The sequence below is a fragment of the Agelaius tricolor genome, unplaced genomic scaffold (assembly GCF_023055355.1).
Source record: "Agelaius tricolor isolate 1412-34295 unplaced genomic scaffold, bAgeTri1.0.p SCAF_5, whole genome shotgun sequence".
NCBI lineage: Eukaryota > Metazoa > Chordata > Aves > Passeriformes > Icteridae > Agelaius > Agelaius tricolor.
The window spans coordinates 41,559,379-41,579,882 of NW_027269265.1; the positions used below are offsets into that span (position 1 = coordinate 41,559,379).

Consider the following 20,504-nt stretch of genomic DNA (forward strand, 5'->3'; position numbering starts at 1 on the left):
GGATAGCAACTGTCAGCCAAGGTCTGTGGGACATTTCCTGCTGTTGAACCAGCAACCATGGCAAAATTACTGTCCTTGGATTAACTTGCTTCATTGTAATCTCATTGCAACATCAACGCACACCTGAATCCCTGGAGTTAAAGCCAAAGTTACCTGCCTCCAAGGTACAACTGTCCCTCACTGAAATTGCTCTCTGTATTTCATTGACTACATTTTAAGAGTGAAACCAGAGAATTTTACACCAGTCAGTAACAAGGGTATGTATGACTAGAGTCACTCAAACCTCATGCAAATGTAAAGAAATAGTATAAAAATGAGGTAAGGGTGGGGAGAAATTAGGGAAGACTCCATCATAACTTCAGGAATCAGTCAACAGGCTGAATCTATACTCTCCTCCATAGAGATGCCTATTGGTTAACAACCTTACTCTTTGTACACTAAATGATTATCTCAAGATAGTCCAATTTTATATTGTCAGTGTATTTTTATTAAAGTTTGTTATTCCATCCTTTAAGGATGCTAGCAGTTCCTGGCAGTGGATATTTAACTAGGAGTGGGGAGATCCAAGAAGGGGATCTCTCTCACTAAATTGCAGTAAAGGATTTGCCTCTGATTCACTATTGGCATGTGTCTCTAAACAAGTCAGTTGAACTGGCCTCCAATATAGCAAGCTGTTCAGTGGAGTCCCCATAATGGGACACTGATAGACTGAGCAGCCACGAGGGTCTCATCATCTCTGGGGCACTGACACGCTGATCAAACATAAGAAGGTTCAAGAAAACCAGTTTTTCACTTGAAAGGATTACTAGCTGATCACTGATTTTCTGCAGTCTCTAAATCATTTATCAAATAGCAAGAACTGACATACCTCAGTGCTTCTCCTGTAAGAAGCTATGAGATGAAAGTCTTGCAGTATTTTCCCCATGGCCTGAGCTACCTTTTCTTCAAGCACAAAAAAAAATTCCCTGTTTACGTACCGGAATTATTACCTACAGTGTTAACACAGTTATAATACAACATTAATTTGGATATATTTGTTTCCATCAAATCTAGATATTGAAAAAAATAGGAATATCAACTGGGTAGCAAATATGATTTTCTTAGCTGATGGCAGGATCATATGCTGCCTAGCTGAGCATATAACACCATCCAGGGATGTCATACATTTGTGCTCTCAGGGTTTTATTACTATTTTACAGGTGGCTTCTGGATTGAGTTGTAGTAGTCTGACTCAACCTATTCTGGCTTTTTACTCCAGTCCCATTGTGAGATTGAATGCTGCTCTGGTATGAATAGGGGATGACTTTTTTGAAGTCAACAGAACAGTATCAACTTGTGCCAAATGAGAATCTGTCCCATATTGCTGTTTTAATTACAGTCATGTCAGAGCTGCTGTTTCATACATATCGATTAATCAAAATGTTACAGGAAACATATGGCACCAACAGGAGAAGGGTAAAGGACATCATCTTTCACTAGGACATCCACCTTCCACAGTCTTACCACATGAATATTAAGTCATCATTGCTATCAGATAATACTTAATGCAAGTATATTTCTGTCAGGTGTACAAAACCACGGGGATATAGTCATCACTATTAGGTTGATGCAAACAGCTGTCCACATGGGATAAATTTAATGACATACTCCACATGCTGTTGAAAACTGGCTCCAGAAATCCAGCAACCTGCCACTACTCATCCTTCCAGATCCAAGCTCCCAGCTATCCAAACTGAGCTTTTCATCTTTTAACAGTGCTTAATGACAGCTGATCCTGTAACTCCATAAACAAATCAAGAGATATGGCCCAAGACCAAAATATTCTTTCCCTGAAGAGAAGTCTAGACACATCACAGTATTTTTTATTTTGCTGGCTATTTTTTTTAACACTGATTAATCCACCCAGGCTTCATTATGAAGCATCGCCAGAGGCAATTTGCATAAGTTATTTTGTGTGCATAGTTTCTCTCCATCTTTTCAATATCTTTGTATCACAGGAATCACTCTGATCTATCTTAACTAAGTGTGGTGGCACCAAGCAGCTGCTGCTCTGCCATTGTTCCAGATTTCCAGAAATATAGAACAAAGGTCCCAACCTTTTGTGGTCATTAAAGCTAGTCTTGCAATTTACCATATGGATCAAGTTGTTGTGCCGCTATGCTCTTGATGGAATCCTGTCTCTGATAATTGCTCTGCCTTTATAAATTACTCTGCTTTTCAGCTTTACACTGGTTTTCTGATTCCATTGAAGCCCTTGGGTGGTTTTGGCACTTCACTACTTAGCTCAGTGAAATTGCTTTTTAAAATTACTAAGTTGCCACTTCTAGTGCTGAATGTGACGGCAACTTCAACATCATTCAAAGATACTCAGTCGTTAAGAAAAATAACGATGAAAAATGTTGAAAGTCGAGTGCGGATTACTCAATAAACAGTTATTGTGTATGCTGGATTTTGGCCAGATAGGTTTGCATCTCTATTCTTATGAGGAGTGGCATGAAAGACACACTATTAAAGACTGGACTTGACATCAGAAGGTGTAATGTGTAGGGAAGGATACTGCTGTACAGCAATACAACTGCAATTGCTCTTGCAGGTCTGCATGCAAAGCCAACTGCTTCCATCTTTGACCCTGATTCTTCTGCAAAATTACAAAGGAGGCAGCTTAAGCCCTTTTCTTCCTGAAGTAAGTTTTCTACCTGGGAAAAGATCTTCTAATTTCATTTGTGGCTTCATAAACTATCAGGACGGTATGTGGGGCCAGATGTAAGATAAAAACACTATGCTCTTAGTTTTGTGGGTATTTCCTCATCTATAATTTATAGAATAGGCATAACTTAAACAAATGTCATGAGCACTTTTTTTTTCTGCATAGGAAGAATAAACTGTCTACTTAACATTTCAAATAGCATTATCCCTAAATATCTCTACTTTCATTGAGTAGACACTCTGAAAAAGATTCTCAAGCAACAAAAGATAACATCAACACTATGAGCCTGCATCTCAGGTGCATCTTCATCCAGAAACATCCGTGTGATAAATGCCAAATGAAATTATTTATAAGGAAATAAAGGAAATAACTGGCCTTAATAGACTGGACTTTCTTATCCGTATCCAGAGTTATTTGTCCTGTCATTTGAGAATCATCCAGTCACAAAAAAAATTCCAAGAGAAAAAACACAGGTCTTTTGCTCCTGAGGAGAATCTGCTAATGTAACAATGTGGGAAACTAGGCCCTAAGGAGCAACTGTCAATTAATTTCACTATTACACTTCATCTGAAATGCTCATGGTTCTCTTATTAAGATATAAGCTGTTCATCTTAGAATAAAATGAGAAGTATTTGTATCATTATGCTTGCTTTCCTTTGCCATCTCACAAGGAAATGAAATAATTTTATGACTTTTCAAAAGATCCTCTAATCTTGGGCACCTTTTCTGAGACACTACAGACACTGATTTCATGGGCAGTTGCAAATGTGCAGCTGCTTAGGAAAATCTGGTGCCAAATCTCACCCTGAAGACGGTGCACTTGGAAAATATGGAACCAGGTGATTTTGTTGGATAGCCTTGAGAAGGGGCCAGACAACGGATTTCTCAGTCACATGTTTTCTCTTCAGCTGAGAACAGTAAAGATGAAAATCTTATTAAAATAATTCCTTCTAGGTGCTTACAGCCCTTTACTAGTAATATACAAACCCGCATCTTTCTGTGCGCTATCTACAATGTAGAAACAATTTGCAAACAGTGAAATTAATAACTGGAAATTTTATCACAGTACTGACACCTTTCAACAGCAACCTCCAGAAGTCAGTACTTCAAGTTTGATGAAGAAAACTGAGAGGGGCAAAATCCCCTTTCTGTCCCAGAAGTAGTCCCATACACCTACTAGTAGAAAAAAGCTGCCAAGGCTTTGGGAGTTTAGCTACAATTTGTGAGCTCCAGTCACATCAGCCATGTCTGCATTGTTTAAATTTCCACATCCTAGGAGAAGGGCAACTCAATACATTACTGAATTCATATGCATTAATGTAAACCCTTTGTACACTTCCCTCAGGTCCTCCTTGGAGAGATGTCTTAACACAGTGATATTTATCAAAACCTCTCACAATGTGATTTCAGAGGAGAGTTTTTGCAGACTAAGCTGTGTTAAGGTAGAGCAGGAAAGGGAATAAGAGAAAACAAGATACAATTCTTAATCTATGTATTTTCTAATTTTTAATCATTATCTTGGGACTAGGTGCAGGTGGCACTGACCAGTTTGACACAGGCTGTATGTTAGTTTGCATTCTTATACAGAACAGGCTGACATCTTGAAAACCTGTCAAGGTTGCTACTGTATTTTAAGAGAAGTTCTATTACCTGGGGATACAACAAAATAGTCATAAAAGTATTTCAAAAGTGTAGAAGCCTAATTGACATTTTACCCAAGATCGCAAAGAATTCAACTAACTTTTCAAAGTGATTTCTGAAGCACAAACCAAAGTCTGCACATACACAAATTCAAGGTCATCTATGTGTTATATTTTTTCTTGCATGGAAAGCACGTTGGTGTTTTTATTCTGAACAAGACATCAGTTTAGTCATGGGGACAATGAAACCCAGGAGAGAAAACAAGAAGTCAGCATACATCTCTTCCTTCTACGATCATCTGCTCTGCACAGCTCAGTGCATAATGAGAGCTGTTACAGGCTCCCAGCCACTTGTTATTCTTCTGTTCCAGGGCAAAGTCAGCTGGCACAGCATAGACAGCCTTCACTGCTGTTTTCAGCTATCATGTTTTCCTTGTGCTGCAGTAGATGAGGATCACTCACAAAACAGGTTCCTTTCCTTCTGCTGGCCTTGCTGTGGGGTGGGCAACCCACCACAGAGATGTGTTACCAAACTAGATGAGGTTTAATAATGTCTTCTTGCAGAGAATATCTGAGCACAGGCTGAATTGTTACATGAAATGTTGCATAGAACAGTGGCTGTTCCTGAAGCTAGGATCACATGAGAAAATTTAAAGTTATGGTACAGGTAGCATTAGAATACTGCAGGGCACAATTACATAAAATAAGGAAGGTTTTGGCAATTTGCACCCAAAGCAAAGGTGGGGACCTCTTGTTTGAATAGCTGCTTGAGCTTGAGAAAGGATGCTTACAGTCCATGTGCTGTTCTTTGCTTTCTGATAGTATAAAACTAGGTTAACATGAATCATAGTACTTTTTTTTCTTTTTGAAATTATTAACTCTATCACATTATTTATGATGTACTTGAATAAAAGCTCAATTTGAATTGATGTTGCAGTTGTACCCTTAAATAATGACTATTACAGCTGACGAGGGATGAGCTCTAAATCAGGTTTGAAATAATTAATTATTAGGTCTTAAAGATGGTTGCACATACGTTTGTTTAATTTTATCTTTGTGTCAGTGAAGTTGTGCTGAAAAATCTGTGGCTAGAGAAGCAGCTTTGTTTAGTTACCATTTGACGATAGAAGAAAAATATATTGACTGTTTCCATGTAAGCACAGGAGAAGTGTCTTTCATTCCTCATCACAAATTGCTATTCTCCCTAGTCAGCAGTTACTTGCACGGAACTTTACTGTCTCTGCAGTAAAGTTTGTATTCAACTGCTGTGGAAGGAAGGACTAGAGAGAAAGTATTTGACCTGGAAGGTCAGGCATTCCAGGGAGAGAACTTGGAGTTTTGCTGTGGGTGTCTCGTTAGCTGTAAATTCTTAACCCTGAACTACACGTGCCACTTTCATTCTCATTGCTTTTAGGTTTCAATTAAAATGCAAGCACAGGAAAACATTTCATTTCTTGGAGCTATGTACAGGCTTCTTCATGGGGACTTCTTGACCCTTGCTTCTTAAAAGAATGGAGATTCATATGTGAAAACAGAAAGACAGGTCCCGTTCTTTCTTGTAACAGTAACAACCAGAGGCCATTAGAAAGGCTATAATCCAAATTGAAGGAGAATTGAATCCATTCAATTTGGATTATAGCCTTTCTAATGGCCTCTGGTTGTTACTGAGAAAATCATAGCAGACTGACAGATATGGCCTTATATTAAAGAGATTGGGATCAAGGGGTAGGACACCTGAGTCCAGTCAAAATTAGGCACAATTCTTCCTTAGGCTTCCAAAAATAATTTTCAAACCACTTACATTTGATCTCTCTAAAACCCTCTCTTGTTGCAGGTCTTGTTTACTTGATTGAAAGTTGTTTTTCATGAGCACTGTTTCTTAGTGTAGTATTCCTAGATGTACCCTCCTAAATGTACTATTTCTAGGCTTTTAGGATCACTTAGGGTGTCTCATTTTTTTTGAAATACAAATAATACTCATAAATAGAATCTGATTTACTTAGGAAAAGAAGGTATAGTGAATACTTGACATTTAGGTGTTTCTCTGGCCACCGGTCAGTAGGATCACAGAGAAGAAAGACAGGAAAAACTACAAGAGAAAGAATGGAATATATCTAGAAGGAAGGTTATACTGAAAAATAAATAGGGATTTGAGAGATTGAGGTTACAGGAGGGTAGAATTGGGTACAGAGAAAAAAAGTTTTAAAAGAGGTAGAACAGAAAGAAAAGAAAAAATATGGAGGTGAGAAAGGACCTGGAAAAGAAAGAAAAATAAATGGGAAGACCAGAAAAGCAATGAAATTTAGGAGAAAAGATTTAGGAGAAACAAATACACTACAGAGAAAGAAAGAGGATAAAAGAATAAAGAAAGCATGGAGGAAAACAAAAAAACTCAGAGTACTGCAATACCTTTGTTCCCAGAGCATATGCGTTCAGTGGATATAGGAGATACAGAAAGTCATTCTGGTCCATAATGAACTCTTGATTCTGTAGGATGGTCATTAAATACCTATATACTCATTTGTGTGACTGTCTTAGGCTAGAAACTACCTTATCACTGAAAGAACAGGACTTGTCTCTGAAGTATTTGCCTTGGGTGTATTCCAAATAAGCAGTATTTTAGCACTAAAAGAAAGCAGGAGTAGATGGAGTAGGGCAAAATTGGAGAAGAAAGATCAAGAGAAAAAACTAAAAGAAAACCCAGGTTTAAAATTACAGTTGACACCTTAGGTAATTATATTGGCAGGATCATTCAGTCTCTGCTGTATTTCATTAGGCTGCTGTACCTCTTAGCTTTTCCAGGGTGTGTTCACAATGTTTACTGTGTTTTGTTCTTCAGCAAAAATTACTGACCAGTATTATTATGATCGAGATAAATAAATAGATCAATTTATCTTGTATATTGTTTATAATAATTCAGATGCTCACTCTGACTATTCCTTGCAGTGGCATAAAGAATTGCAATCAATGGAGTGTTAGAAATTACTTATATCTTTCTTTCCAAACCTAAGCATGCTTCCCCTTGTTTTTAATCTACTAAGTGACATTAAAATAGTCATTTGGAAAATGTCCTCTGAGGCTGCTTTGTTCAGTTGACTGTTCTTGATTAGACTTGTATTAGTAGGACTGAAACCCCACTTTATAATCTGGAAGCTGTACTAAGACTTGTTCTAGTTTTATGTAATATTTTTATATTTTTATATTTTTTCATATTTAACCATACTTAAGATTATCATGAGCCCTAGAAAAACTGTCCATACTATTTAATGATAATTTGCACTGACTCTGGAGGTTTACTGGTGCCCTGTGTTGAGGAATAAAGCTGTAGGTTCCTTATGTGGGCCTGTCTTTAGATGCGTAATCTAGACACTTAAGATATTTAGATAGATAATGGACAGATAGTATTGCTCGTTCATTTGGTAATGAGCAGGCCAGAGAATGTGTCCTGAATGGAATCAGAAATTAGTAATAGCAAGGTTCTAAATCATTACTAGTTAAGGACATTCTTAAAATGGCAAAGGTTGAGAACCCCTCTAACCTCACCTACTTTTTGGTTCTATGATAAAAGTGGTGATGTTACATGGCAGAGACTCTTTGCACATTTCCATCTATTACATGAGACAAGGATGTGTTTCTGAGGTCACAGATGCAAAAGGGACAGAAAACTAAACATATCTGTAACTGTTCATGAGATAAGTAACTCCAGTCAGCTTCTATTGTCCAGGTGATAGACCTGTCTTTCCCTCCACAACAATGATTTTCTAATTAGACTACATCAGGTCAAAAGACTTGAGTGGGCCTGTCTTAAATGGACTTTTAGATGCCTGCCATTTAAACTATGACTTAAGATAAAACACATGGACAGTTTTTCAAGAATAAAGTATGTGAAATCCATATTGTGTAGTGCCAGTAACTTGCACAGGATTTTCCTTCTTTTGTTGTACATTTTTAGAAGTTGCTTTTTTTATGAGGCAGGAATTTCAAGACAATAAAGTCTCACAGTTAAAGCAGACATATGCTGAACTCAAGAATTAGGTCTTATCTTTTCTGATGAATTCTGATGTGTTTCTTAGCAAGTTTCTTCAAATCCAAGTGGGGTTTTCAGATGGGGTCATTAACAGTTTGTTCCTTTTTCCCAGGGTGCCCAGCATGAGACTCTTTTTCCTGATTGGCAGGAGTGTGAAATCCTCACAACTATAGCTGCAGTCAATCAAGGATGTGCTCTCAGCATACAAAATCAGATTGACTGCTAAATACTCTGAAAACTTAGGTGCTACATATCTCAGAAAGTGTGCTTGGTGTTAGTGGCTGTGTTTGACTTGAACTCTCCTGTGGCTCAGTTTTAGGTCTACAATAAGAGGATAATGACAGCCTTCACCTCACCTGGGCTGGAGACGATAAATTCATTAATGTTTGCAAAGCACTTAGATATTAGTCATCACCACTATAGAAAAGTCTGCAAGGAAATGAACAGTTATGTATTCAGGGCAGGGTTTGAATGCAATGCAGTAAATAAGAACTGAGAGCACTGAGCAATAAGAAGAAAGTCAAATATTAAAGAGCTGCTCATTAGGTACATCCTCTGAATTCTGAGCACTGATTGAGACCACAGTTCTCTGTAAATAAAAACGAGTGATCATGGAACTAAGAGATGTATTGTGATGCGTACATACCAGAGGCTAAACTAGCTTTGCAGGTACTCCCTTAGTCCTGTAATTTCCTAATTGTCAATTCTTACCCTTGAAACTTTGATAAAATTCTTAAAATTGTGCACATAATTTCATTTTGATGTACATATATTAATATATACATACATCTTCTCATAAACACACAATCACAGAGCACAATCTATTTTACATGTTTTTATATCTTTCTTTTGCTTTTCCACATTTTTCTGATGCCATTTCAGCATCCAATCTGATTCATAACTGTAAATGTAGATACTGTGTCTAATGACATACCTAAGTATAAATCTGAAGGTTAAATAGTTAAAAATATTAATAGATAAAATAATGACTTCTTGTAAGTAATCAAATACATTTTTCCAGACACATTTTCATCCCAATATTCCAAATTGTTAACCTGGCAGTTTCCCATATTTCTCCTTGATATATTCTGTTCATTGCTTTTTATGTTAGAGCCAGGTTTACATTTGCAAATGAAAAGCGTTAGTTTTTAGAATGATAACTTTTAATGCTGGACTCTAAAAGCACAGTTAATATAGCTAACAAAGGCATTTTAAAGATACAGAGCTAACAATGCTGCAGGTTAGAAGTGATGGATATTGTAAAACCGAGTTGCCATCACAAAAAATATTGAAGGTGAATCACTTTTATAGAGAAGACAGTGCTTATTTTGCATATACAAATGAGATACAGATATAAGATGTGGTTTTTATTTAAAATAGATCTGTGTACTCCATGCTCTGCCAATATCTTAAGAAAGTCATTTACTTATGTCTGGTTTTAAGATGAGTGACAAAAATTACCTTACTGCTGTTCTGATCTGTTCTGATTCCTGTTAAAGGGCAGCTTTTCAGGATGTCTAATGGAATGTTCACTTCAGGTTTTCACCAGAACCAGAAAGTTCAACTCTGCTGTGAAACTTATACTGATGTGCCTAACTTTTGACAAATGGGGATTTATCCATTCAATGCAGCTCTGAACAAATGCATAGAAAGGTGTGGAAAATATATAAGTAAGAAACAGGGATTTCACAGGCATAGCATCCTTTTGCTATTATTGTAATCCAGAACCTTGTATGGATCACAGGCAGGATGTAGTGTCTGCATGAGGAGAGGAGCACAGGTTGAGGGATGGATAGTTTGAAGATGATAGAGAGTCTATACACAGATTGAAAATTATAGCTAATATTCCAACAGCACTGAACATAAGTTTACTTAGCAAACACTAGAAATGTGAATCCTCTCACTATGCTGTGCAACAGAATTTATACCATTTATGGCTTTACAGAAGAAACAATCCTGGGATCAGGCAAATCCATGAGAGACAGATTCAGGGATAAACATTTCAGTGTTGGTTTAATTTTGAGACTGATACAGTACAAGTGATGTAAAATAAATGTCAAGGTGTGATGAGTTCATCAGAAAGAATATAATTAGAGAGTGTTGATTATGTAAACAAAATACCATCCTTCTCTCGTGTACAAAAAAATTAATTCCACAGAATTAATTTTGAACAAATGCTCCTCTCTGTCAGTGATTTTTCCTGATATTCATAGCCAAGGGATAGGTTGATTAAATTTATTTTTCTGATACCCACATGACCACCCTCATTTTTTGACATGGAAAGTTGCCCATGCATTCAGGCTGGTAAGATTTGGATGCGTTTTTTTTCAGGGCCCACTCTGCAGGAAATTTGTACATGAATAACCACTAATGAAAGCTAATTAGGAGCAGTCCAATGATCTGTTTTAGAGAAGATACAGTGATTGACTTAATTCTAGGAAGTATGGATTTAAGTGGAGTATTACTTTTTATTTTCAACATTGATATTCAGGGCACAAGTGGAAAAAAAGAAGAGCTTAGATGCTGGACAATAACTCATTTGGAAAGGCAAGAAATAATTTAGAGGTGTCTGTGAATTGCAGAGAAGAGTAATGGTGTTACTGTATGTACCATGGCTCTATACCTGAAGAAATAACAGGACTTGATCAATGATAACTTACGTAGAGGAAGGATGGGAGATGATGAAGAACCAGCAGAGGCATCCCTAAGAGAATAATGATATCTTTCCCCATGGTCCACGTCGCCCTACGCAGCAGGTGTGCTTGGATTGATGAGAGCTGTGCTGAGGGCAGTCAGTAGTAATTTAGTGTGGTAGGCCATGCACAAACGACTTTCGTTACTGCTGACAGCTTCATTACAGCAGGACCATCCTTCACTTATTGTAGACCTTCTTCCATCAAGCTGAAGACAAATGCAGGAATGACTAAGGCCCTATATGTTTGCAATATTATCCTCTCCATTACTGTACCCTGTCCTGTTTTGTCTGTAAATTCTACAGTTGTACCTTTGAAGTGTACAGCAAAGAACCAGAAACATCTCTAATGCCTTCATCTGCATGCACTTACTGTATGTACTCCAAAAGATACACTAGGAGAAAATGAAAGAGGGACTTTAGCATAGTCTGAAAGTGCAGCTTTTCTGATATCTTATAGGAAATGATTTCTGGAACATGCTGGGTCACCATGGAGTCTTTTTCTTTCTGACATGGTATGAACCATCTTTCTCTAAAACTGAGTTTCCAACCAGCTTTCCAATGCCTTTTCTAAGAGAATTATTAGGTTTCTGTAAAGCAATAAAATTACCCAGACATGAGTCATCCTCCTTAATCTTTTATGTGGGTGTATGCCATAGAATGGAGCAAGGCTGCAATCAAGTCTGAAAATCTCTTTTTCTCACAGCAAGAGAGTCAAAGCAAAAGGGAATTTCTATTTTCTGTGATAGAAAAAAGTAGCATGAAGGAAGTAAGGGGGCTGTTCAGATACTTTATACATACAAGGACTGCAGGAACACAGAATGATGGAGTAAGGAATACACAGGCCAAGGCTGCATAGAGCTAGATGCAAGAAATCAGACGAATGAATTTTAAAGGATCTTAGACTGGAACTCTGTATTAGTGTCTCCAAATGCATGTGAGAAGGTGCATTTTTTCCTGCTGGTGAACGTGGTTTTACTAATGCTACAAGACTGATGGAATTGTTTGTGAGTTTCTATAAGCCCTGTAAAATCACTGTTTATGACAGCATTTGCCTCTGGTTGTTATCATCCCACTCAGGAGATCTGTCAATGCCAATGCAACAACTGAGATTCTTCCTTGGGTAAGTTCTAAGTCACTTGTTAAATTATACATTCAACTACCTTAAAAAACCTCTAGGCACTGTACATAAAACCACTAGACTTCATAATGATATTTATAACAATAATCAGAACTTTGAATGAATATAAAGTTCTATCAAAATGTTGTATCTTGGATTTGGAAGATGTTTGAATTTATTACTCTAAGGCTGCATACCAGATAATAATGTAATAATGTTTTTTATTGACTACAGTGTCTCTGACTGCATTGCACTATCTTTTATAGCACTCCCTGCTGGAGGCTTGGCATTTCATCATGAAACTTCAGGACTTCCATGTATGAATGATCTGTGCATTTGTCACACAGTACGTTCACTCTTGCAAGGGGCATGTGCATGTGTGTGTATCTGTAAAATTGTAACACTCCCTGCCTACTGCAGGAACTCCCTGAAGATTCAGCTCTCTGACCAGGAATGTGCTGATTGTGTTGTAAAGAGGGGCCATCCATCTGGCACAGGCAGGCAGGATGAAGGTGCAGCCTATGTAAAATTGGTAATTGTGGATTATGACTGCACTTCAACATTAACTCAGGAAATACTGAATAAAACAAGACTTCCAACTCTGTCCCAAAATGGCCTCAAATATGGCTATTGGGTCAAAGGCAAGAGACTGGACATGCAGAACTCTAGCCTGAAGCAAAGAAACCGCTGGCACACTGGGTTGGTATAAAGTGATCACATATTCACAACTTACCAATTGCTAACTATTATAAACATATGGCAAATGGTAGCTTTGAAGGAACACTTGTATGAAGACAATTAAGTAGCTTTGTAAATGTTCAACCTAGGATTCTTGAGTCAATACTCTTTGTTCCATGCTTCTTAGGAAACAACTTAAAAATGCTCACTGTAACAACAGGATGCGGTAAAAAATCCAGTTATCGTTCTAGTTTATTTATTTTAAAAATTATATGTTTTATATAAAACCCCTCCACATAAGTACATTATGCATGATGACTTTTCTGCCAGGTGTGGAAGTGGCAAATTTCATGAGCCATCTGGACAATTACCTAGAGAATGTTTTTCTGGAGCTGTTGGTGAATGTTCATGTGGGTAACAGCAGCAGTGGGAGAAGTAAAGTGGAGATATGGGGAAAACCTACAGCTATGAGTGAGACAGTTGGCGTAACATAAATCTTAGGCACTTCATGGAAGGGCAATAAACAGTGGAACTCTAGAAAATCAAAGAGCAAATCAGAGACCAAAGCTTTATGCTGAGGAAAACACAGAGACAGAACATCTGCATTATTGGTGTACATGGTTAATATAAATTAGCATTAAAAAATAAAATCTCTAAATTTGCTCCATAGAAATTCTTCAGATTAAAATTTCATGCTTAAATGGGGAGAATATAATGCATTGTCCTGACTTCATGATGAGGAGGGGAATGCTGGTTATGCAATACTGTCAGTGCAAAGAGAACCTGCAAGGGCTGAAAACACATCTGCAATGAGACCTCTCCCATTAATGTTAGCTAAGTGTCAAGGTAAAACACTATGCAGAAGTTACATCCTTAGAAATCACTGGTGCGTGTCCCTTGAAGCAACTCTCTTCAAAAGGAAGAAAAGTTACTACAGATTCAGACTTCAACAGCAAAATTTAACTTCATAATGGATGTTGAGACTCATCCCTGTACAGGCCACCAATTGTTGGCATCAGTGCTTGGCACCAATCTGACTGTCACCATCAGTTTATCATCTCACTATAAAACTTTCATACCTTCTCTCTGTGAGTTCCCACAGGAAGCTTCTTACAACACTAACTCCTTTTCTCTTCTTCCTGCATGGCTGGCTGACTCCTTCCTGTCCCTCACACAACACACTAACCTCTACTGTCCCTTATGCGACCACCTTACCCTCACTGCTCCTCTCAACACAGCCAACAAACACCAGCTCTCCTCTCAAACAGCTAACACACTCTTTTATAGCATCCATCCTTAGTGGACACAGCTGTGGCCTGTGAAGGGCAGGCCTTATTGGATATAGCTGTGCCCTATTAAGGGCAGGGCTGTTCTTACTCTTTGGTAATTAGTACAGCTGCAACTCCTCAGGGGCAAGATTGCCTTCAGCACTATCTCTACTCTCCTACAATCCATCCTCCCACAAATGGAAACTGTGGTAACCAGGAAACTTTTTTAAAGGATGAAGGGGAGTAATAAAAAGGGTAAAATATTTTTGAGACCTTTTAAAGGCACCTTATTGCATCCTCAGCCTAAATTTTTATTTGTATAAAAATACTGTAAATTACAAAAAAAAGAGAATGTGGTTAAGGAAAGAGGGAAAGAGGCAATTATAAGTAAAAGGATATCCCTCAAAAAGTAGAATTTGTATCCAAAAGTGCAAAACTAGAAAATGTGTAAAAATTCTGATATACAAAATGTAAAAATACAATAACCTGTATCAACACTGATTCTGAGTATCAGTCTGCTAAAGGCATGGAAATTGGTAATACAGTCTCTCTAAAACACATGAAAACCAAACATCCTTCCCATGTCTGTAGGGCTGACAGATGGCTGAGCCATGGAAAAAGCACTGGAGGATGCTGTGGTCATTGCAGAAAGGCTGAGAGAGCTGCTTACATTAGTGCTATCCACATGGAACTTAGAGACGTTTCTGCCTTTACTTACAGGAAATGAGTCTGAAAATCTGCCTCAAAGAGAAGCATCAGCAGAAGGGGTTTTAGAGCAGATCAATAAAATGTATAATAACAAACACCATAAGAAACAGATGGTATTAACCCAAGAGTTCTCAAAGTTGCTGCTGAACTACTAACTGCTCTGAGTGAACTCTTGAATAAATTAGTGTTTATTCCAGAGAAAGAGCAGGTGGCAAGCAGAACAACCATTTTTAAAGGACCCCTGGCATCTGTGCGGGTGGGGAATACGCACACTGTGAAATCTACAAACAAAAAAGTATGATTTTCTTATCAAACAAATGGACAGAAGCTGTGATAAAAAATAAAAATAACAGATGTGGATAAATGTGACATTTTCAGGCAGAGTCAGTAAAGCAACAATAATCTGTTCTTGAGATCTTTGGGCATGTCTCATCCTTTTGACATAATGCATTTTGATTTCCAAAACACTTTTGATCATGCTCTTGTCCAAAAGTCTGTTGATCTTAAAAGAGCATAATCTCATAAAAAAAAGAGAGACTGAGAGAGTATGTCAAACATATAAGATCACAAGTAATTTGAAGAAGGTAAATAGGAATGATTATGCACTTATTTCACAAGGAACTGTGATTATTAACTGAAATAGCTTAACAAACCTGGAGTAAAAAAACCCAGTTTTTTACTCAATGGGTAATTAATATGTTGAACTTTCAGTCATGAAATAAAGAAACCCAAATCATTACAAGGTTTAAAAAGTGACTGTAAAAAGTGATAAAGTGTAGGCACACCATTAACTATTAACATAAAAAGTGTATTTAAACACTGAGTTAATCTTTGGTCTATATACAATGGGCTGGTATAGGCCTCCTTTCATGTTCTTTCCATAAGCATCATTTTCTGATCAGTGTTAGAGAGATGCTACTGTCCACTGCTGCTATTCTTTTCACTGTTTCTCTAACTATCAGGAAAACAGAATTTTAAAAAATTCACCTAATATAATAATATTAAATATTGTATGACTCAAAAGAGCAGAGAAAGTGATGGAAATGTTATGGAGAGAGACTACCACTAATTTTTGGTTTAACTGATATTAAAGCTTGAGAAATATGTTAAATCAAACAAATTTAGTATCTCTATCTTTAAAGATATATGGGAGAAATTTATCAGAAAGGGTGGTCCTGCAACTAGAGTATTAGACTGGATTTGAACTTGATACCAAAATCCTGTCTGATGCATTGCAAAGACTCTCCAGGTTCCTCTGTTTCCCATCTTCAAAACTGGGTGACCTCCCACAGTAAGTCCCAACTTCAAGAGTGTTGTTAGCATAAGTACTTAATGTTTCAAGGCAGCCAGAAAATTTGTTTGAGAAGGCTCCTAGCAAGTTGCAGTGTCATTAATCTTTGCAATTTGTTTACAAGCCTTCAGCCACTTTTCAGTCCATGCAAAAAAGGCTTATATCCAAGCCTACCTGAATTAATTCTTGTAAGACCTTGTGAGGCGTTGAATCAATATACTGTTTTCTGTTTAACTTACTCTTGGAAGAATATTTTACATTCATATAGCTCTTCTCAACCTGAATGGTACTGAAATGCTTTGCAGACTATGTTAATACAACTGCAGCACTAAAATGCTGCACTAGCAGAAAGTGTTGAGAGAGAAAATTGCAGCCAAGGACAACAGGACAGACTGTTTCTGTTGTAAGGAATTGTTTCAAAACCCTTACTGCACAATGACTGAAGTTTGCACAGGGAAATTCTAGAATGGTCTGTCATTGATAACAGTGCTGCCAAAGCAAGAGAGAAACTGAAATATCACGGGGTGCTCAGGAATCCTGTGCCTTGCTTGGAATCCTTCCTGCTCCCATGGTGTCTATCATGCCTTCTGCTCTCCTTCTGTACCCCTGGATGTGATGAGGGCTATGCCGCTCTAAAGCAACCCTGCAGACACATCATCCCAGGGATGACGAGAAATGTGTTTCTCAGTTTTGTGGAGTTTCGATTTGCTTCAGAATCTCTGCCTTGCTGCAAAACTTTGGGAACTGGTTTAACTTTCATTCAAAAAAGGGCTGCTTCTTCTGCTGCGTAGGAGGATGTGATGCTGGAGGCAAAAGCTGTGCCTATCATCAGTTTCAGTGCCTTACCATAACTGTAAGTGTGTGGGAGTGAGATCTGGGATTTCTCCTACCTGACATTAATTTCAGGACTATTTCCATATTGCTGTAATCCATTCAGGTACTGTAGGCAAGTTTCTGATATTTGTTTTTCAAATTCCCTTTACTTGGGAGTGCTGGCAACTGTATTCTGCTCTGCCTCTTTCCCTCAAAGGCTCTTGGACTGAACTCCAGTTTTTATCTCCTTTTTGAGACATTCACAGTCAGGAAAATGGAAGGAATGAAGGAGCTGGAGATATAGACCAGCACACAGTGTGAAGTGAGGGCTGTGGAAAGACAGACTGGACATGCATTTTGTCTCTGCATGGAGTCTCATCTCTGCTGAGATAAGGGATCAGAAACAGAGTGAAATTCACCATTTCAAACCCTCCAGGGCAAGCAGAGAAGATACAGGTCCTCAGGGTCACACTAATGGACTCTTCATTGTCACAGCCCAGGCTCCAGGGTTACAAAGAGAAGGGAGGCAAAAGAGCCCATCAGTCATGAAAGGTAATTGCTGAATTGTACATCCATGGACCTCCATTGTGAAGTGCCACCATGGTGGTGGGGGTATGTAAGAAGAGTAGGGCTGAAGGCTGTTACAGAATTTTTCTTATCTCAGACTTTGCTTTCCTGCTGCTGTTAAGTAGATGGCACTCATTTACCATAAAATGACACAAATATCATCTGGCATTCTAAGACTTTCTCAGTGCAGCCGTGTTACTAACTGTAGAGTGTTCTTTAATGGTCCCATTACTAAAACTTCAGTGGCTACCTAAATTTCACATGTAATTTTCCTTTATGTCATTTCATACCTACAAGTAAAATTCTTTCTCTCCCTTCAGCACTGGATTTATACAGCTGACTTGTGGAGGAGGACTGCTACTGACCCTGCTCTCTTCCTCCACTCCTTCTGGAATCACTTGCAAAGTTTCATCTGATTTCAGAGAAACAAAAAATCTCAGCCTGACTTTCTCTCATGACAAAAAGAAATTTCCCTAGGTCCTGAAGTCAAGGATGGCTACACAGGACCATGTTTTTAAGGTTTAAGACAAATATAAATGCTAGGCTATGAACCTGCAGCACCATCCAAAGTAATTTGCTGCTTCATGGGTTGCCTGGCAGGAAGAAGCAAGCTGAGATGTTTAGAATTTTTTTTAATATGTAATTAGAATAGATTTTATTAAGATCAAGTTTGAGTCAGATTCCCAACAAGAAATCTGATGGCACATGAAGTCCTGAGAACTGCAACGCAAGCAGAACCAATATGTGAATTTTAAGTAGAGATGTCCCACTTTTCTGGCCCCCAACAAATCTCACTACTAACCTTTGCTGCGCATAATAAAACGTGCCAACCCAGTAGGTTTGCTTTGACAATGGGAAAAAAGAAAAATAGCTGTAATGATTCACAAGGGATAGTTATCATTAGATCCCAAGAAAATAAGGACGTAGCACATGAGTTAGAAAAAGCTGCTTATCCAAGCTAGATTCATTTTGCTATTGCTAAAATTTGACAGTGATAATAAATTCCATGAGGTGCAGATCAGGTTTTTGCTCTGTGCTTACTATGTCCAGCATTATAAGGTCCTGATCTACATCAGAAAGTCCTTGATTCCACCAAACTATAATTAAAATAATTATAAATCTTTGCTATAAATTGTTCCTTCTCCAGTTTTTTATCCAAGCATAATGAACATGTTTTTCTGAATTGGTTTGCAAAGTACCTGTGTGAGAACTACCAAAAGAAAATGTATTGTTTTTTCCAGAACTTTTTATTGGAATTTATATTTTTGGATTTAATCTTTTTTTGTTACTTTTAACTGAAAATCCATTCATTCAAACTTTCCTTCCTCTTCCTAAGAAGCATCTGAAACAGTGGAAGGAGAAGTGGGATGGGTAGAAAGAGAGCGGAAAAAAAAAGGGGTTCAGCAGAGCTTCTGCTGAGATCAAAAGTGGAAAACTAGCTATGGTCATGTTGCCTTTAAGCTATTCTTTGCCTGAGTTACATCAATACTGGGCTGTCCACCTAGAACAGAGAGGATACCTATGTAACCCAGGAGTAACTGCTGCAAGAACATGGGTTAAAATGTGCTCAGTTCTAGTCACAAATAAGCATCTTAATTCATGTGGATATTGTGACCAGACCCAGACAACAGCAAGCACATTTGTCTCTGTGCACATGGACAGTTATTGCCCGTAAATAACCTGTCTTTAAATCAGCCTTTTCCCCCATGATGTATTTAAATATATCTACCACTCTTAGCAGCTACTGTCTAATCTGCAGGATTTGGGAGATCTTCAGATTCCTGGACCCGCTGGATTTTTGGATCTAGGCATTTATTTTGGCCACATTCAGACTCATATGACACATACGACACACGGGATGCACTTTTATTCTTTTCTGTTGCCTTCTTATCCTGGAAAGGAGCCCAGAGTAAAACTCTGTTGTTTCCTCACTGAGCTGGTTGATTGAGCAATTTTGTAAATATATCTCCATATGTACATGGATGCTCCTGCTTTTTCTTATTACAGAGAAAGCTCATAACTAGAGCATAAAACACAGGTAATGTTTAGATTGAATGTGAAACAGTTCCACATAAAATTAGAAGAATATCACTTCTTCCTGCAGTTTGGCCTAAAAGGAAATTAACTTAATTGAATATGGACAGCTGTATTTTGCAAAAATATTACAGCTAAAGATAATTTGGTTTTTGAAAATATTTTAGTAGACTATTTCAATTTCAATGAGATTGCTTGCTAGAAAATTAAATACATTTTCAGTTAAATGTAATAATGAATTCCATTGTCTGCACTGCTCAGGCAGAACTATAATTGTGTTTAATACAATTAAACCCAGTTTTTCTTAAAAGTAATAATGCAGACTATTGTCTACATTACTCAGGCAGAACTACAATACAATTAATGTCTCGTATTGAAGTCACTCAGAAAATGTACGTGCATTATTACATGCTCATTTTAAACATTGCATCCCCACAGCTCTCCATGCTAGTAAAAAATGCTTTTCCTCGTTCTAGTGGACCTCTGTTGTTACCAGCTACAGAGGCAACAGGTATGCACAAAGTAAATTTAGTGGTTTTATCCCAGTTGTTAGTGTACTCAAACCAGTAAGTTTTTCAAATCTCCCATCCCAAAGCATTTCTCCTCAGTTTTTGCCATCCCTCATGCCTTTTAGCTAGGGGTCTAAGTATCTTGTAAACTGCTCCAACAATCCTGAAAGCCTCCAATGATCCCACAGTGAAAACTGCTATATACTCCGGTTAAAAAAGTATTTCTATTCTAGAATTGTAACAATTTAAGTAATTTCTAAAGCATCATAGAGTGCTTTACTCAAGAACCTGAGTGTTATACAGACTAATAAAGTAACTTATGCTTCTTGAGAAAGCAGTGAATGCTAAAAATTGTGGTAGAGTGACTTTTTATATGTGACTATTATAAAACATAAACAGAACATTGAAGAATAGGAATGGAAACAAAAAATTGTGGAAAGAAACAAATGT

The 20,504-nt window shown here is 37.7% G+C and overlaps 1 long non-coding RNA gene across 1 annotated transcript in view; it reads left to right on the forward strand.

Moving 5' to 3' along the window:
* The first annotated feature begins 11,726 nt into the window (after positions 1 to 11,726).
* Positions 11,727 to 20,504, forward strand: part of LOC139590232 (uncharacterized) — a 59,806-nt gene continuing 51,028 nt past the window's right edge. Inside the window, exons 1-2 of the long non-coding RNA XR_011679275.1 lie at positions 11,727 to 12,189; positions 12,453 to 12,532. This is a non-coding gene — a long non-coding RNA (uncharacterized lncRNA). The remainder of the gene's footprint in view (positions 12,190 to 12,452; positions 12,533 to 20,504) is intronic.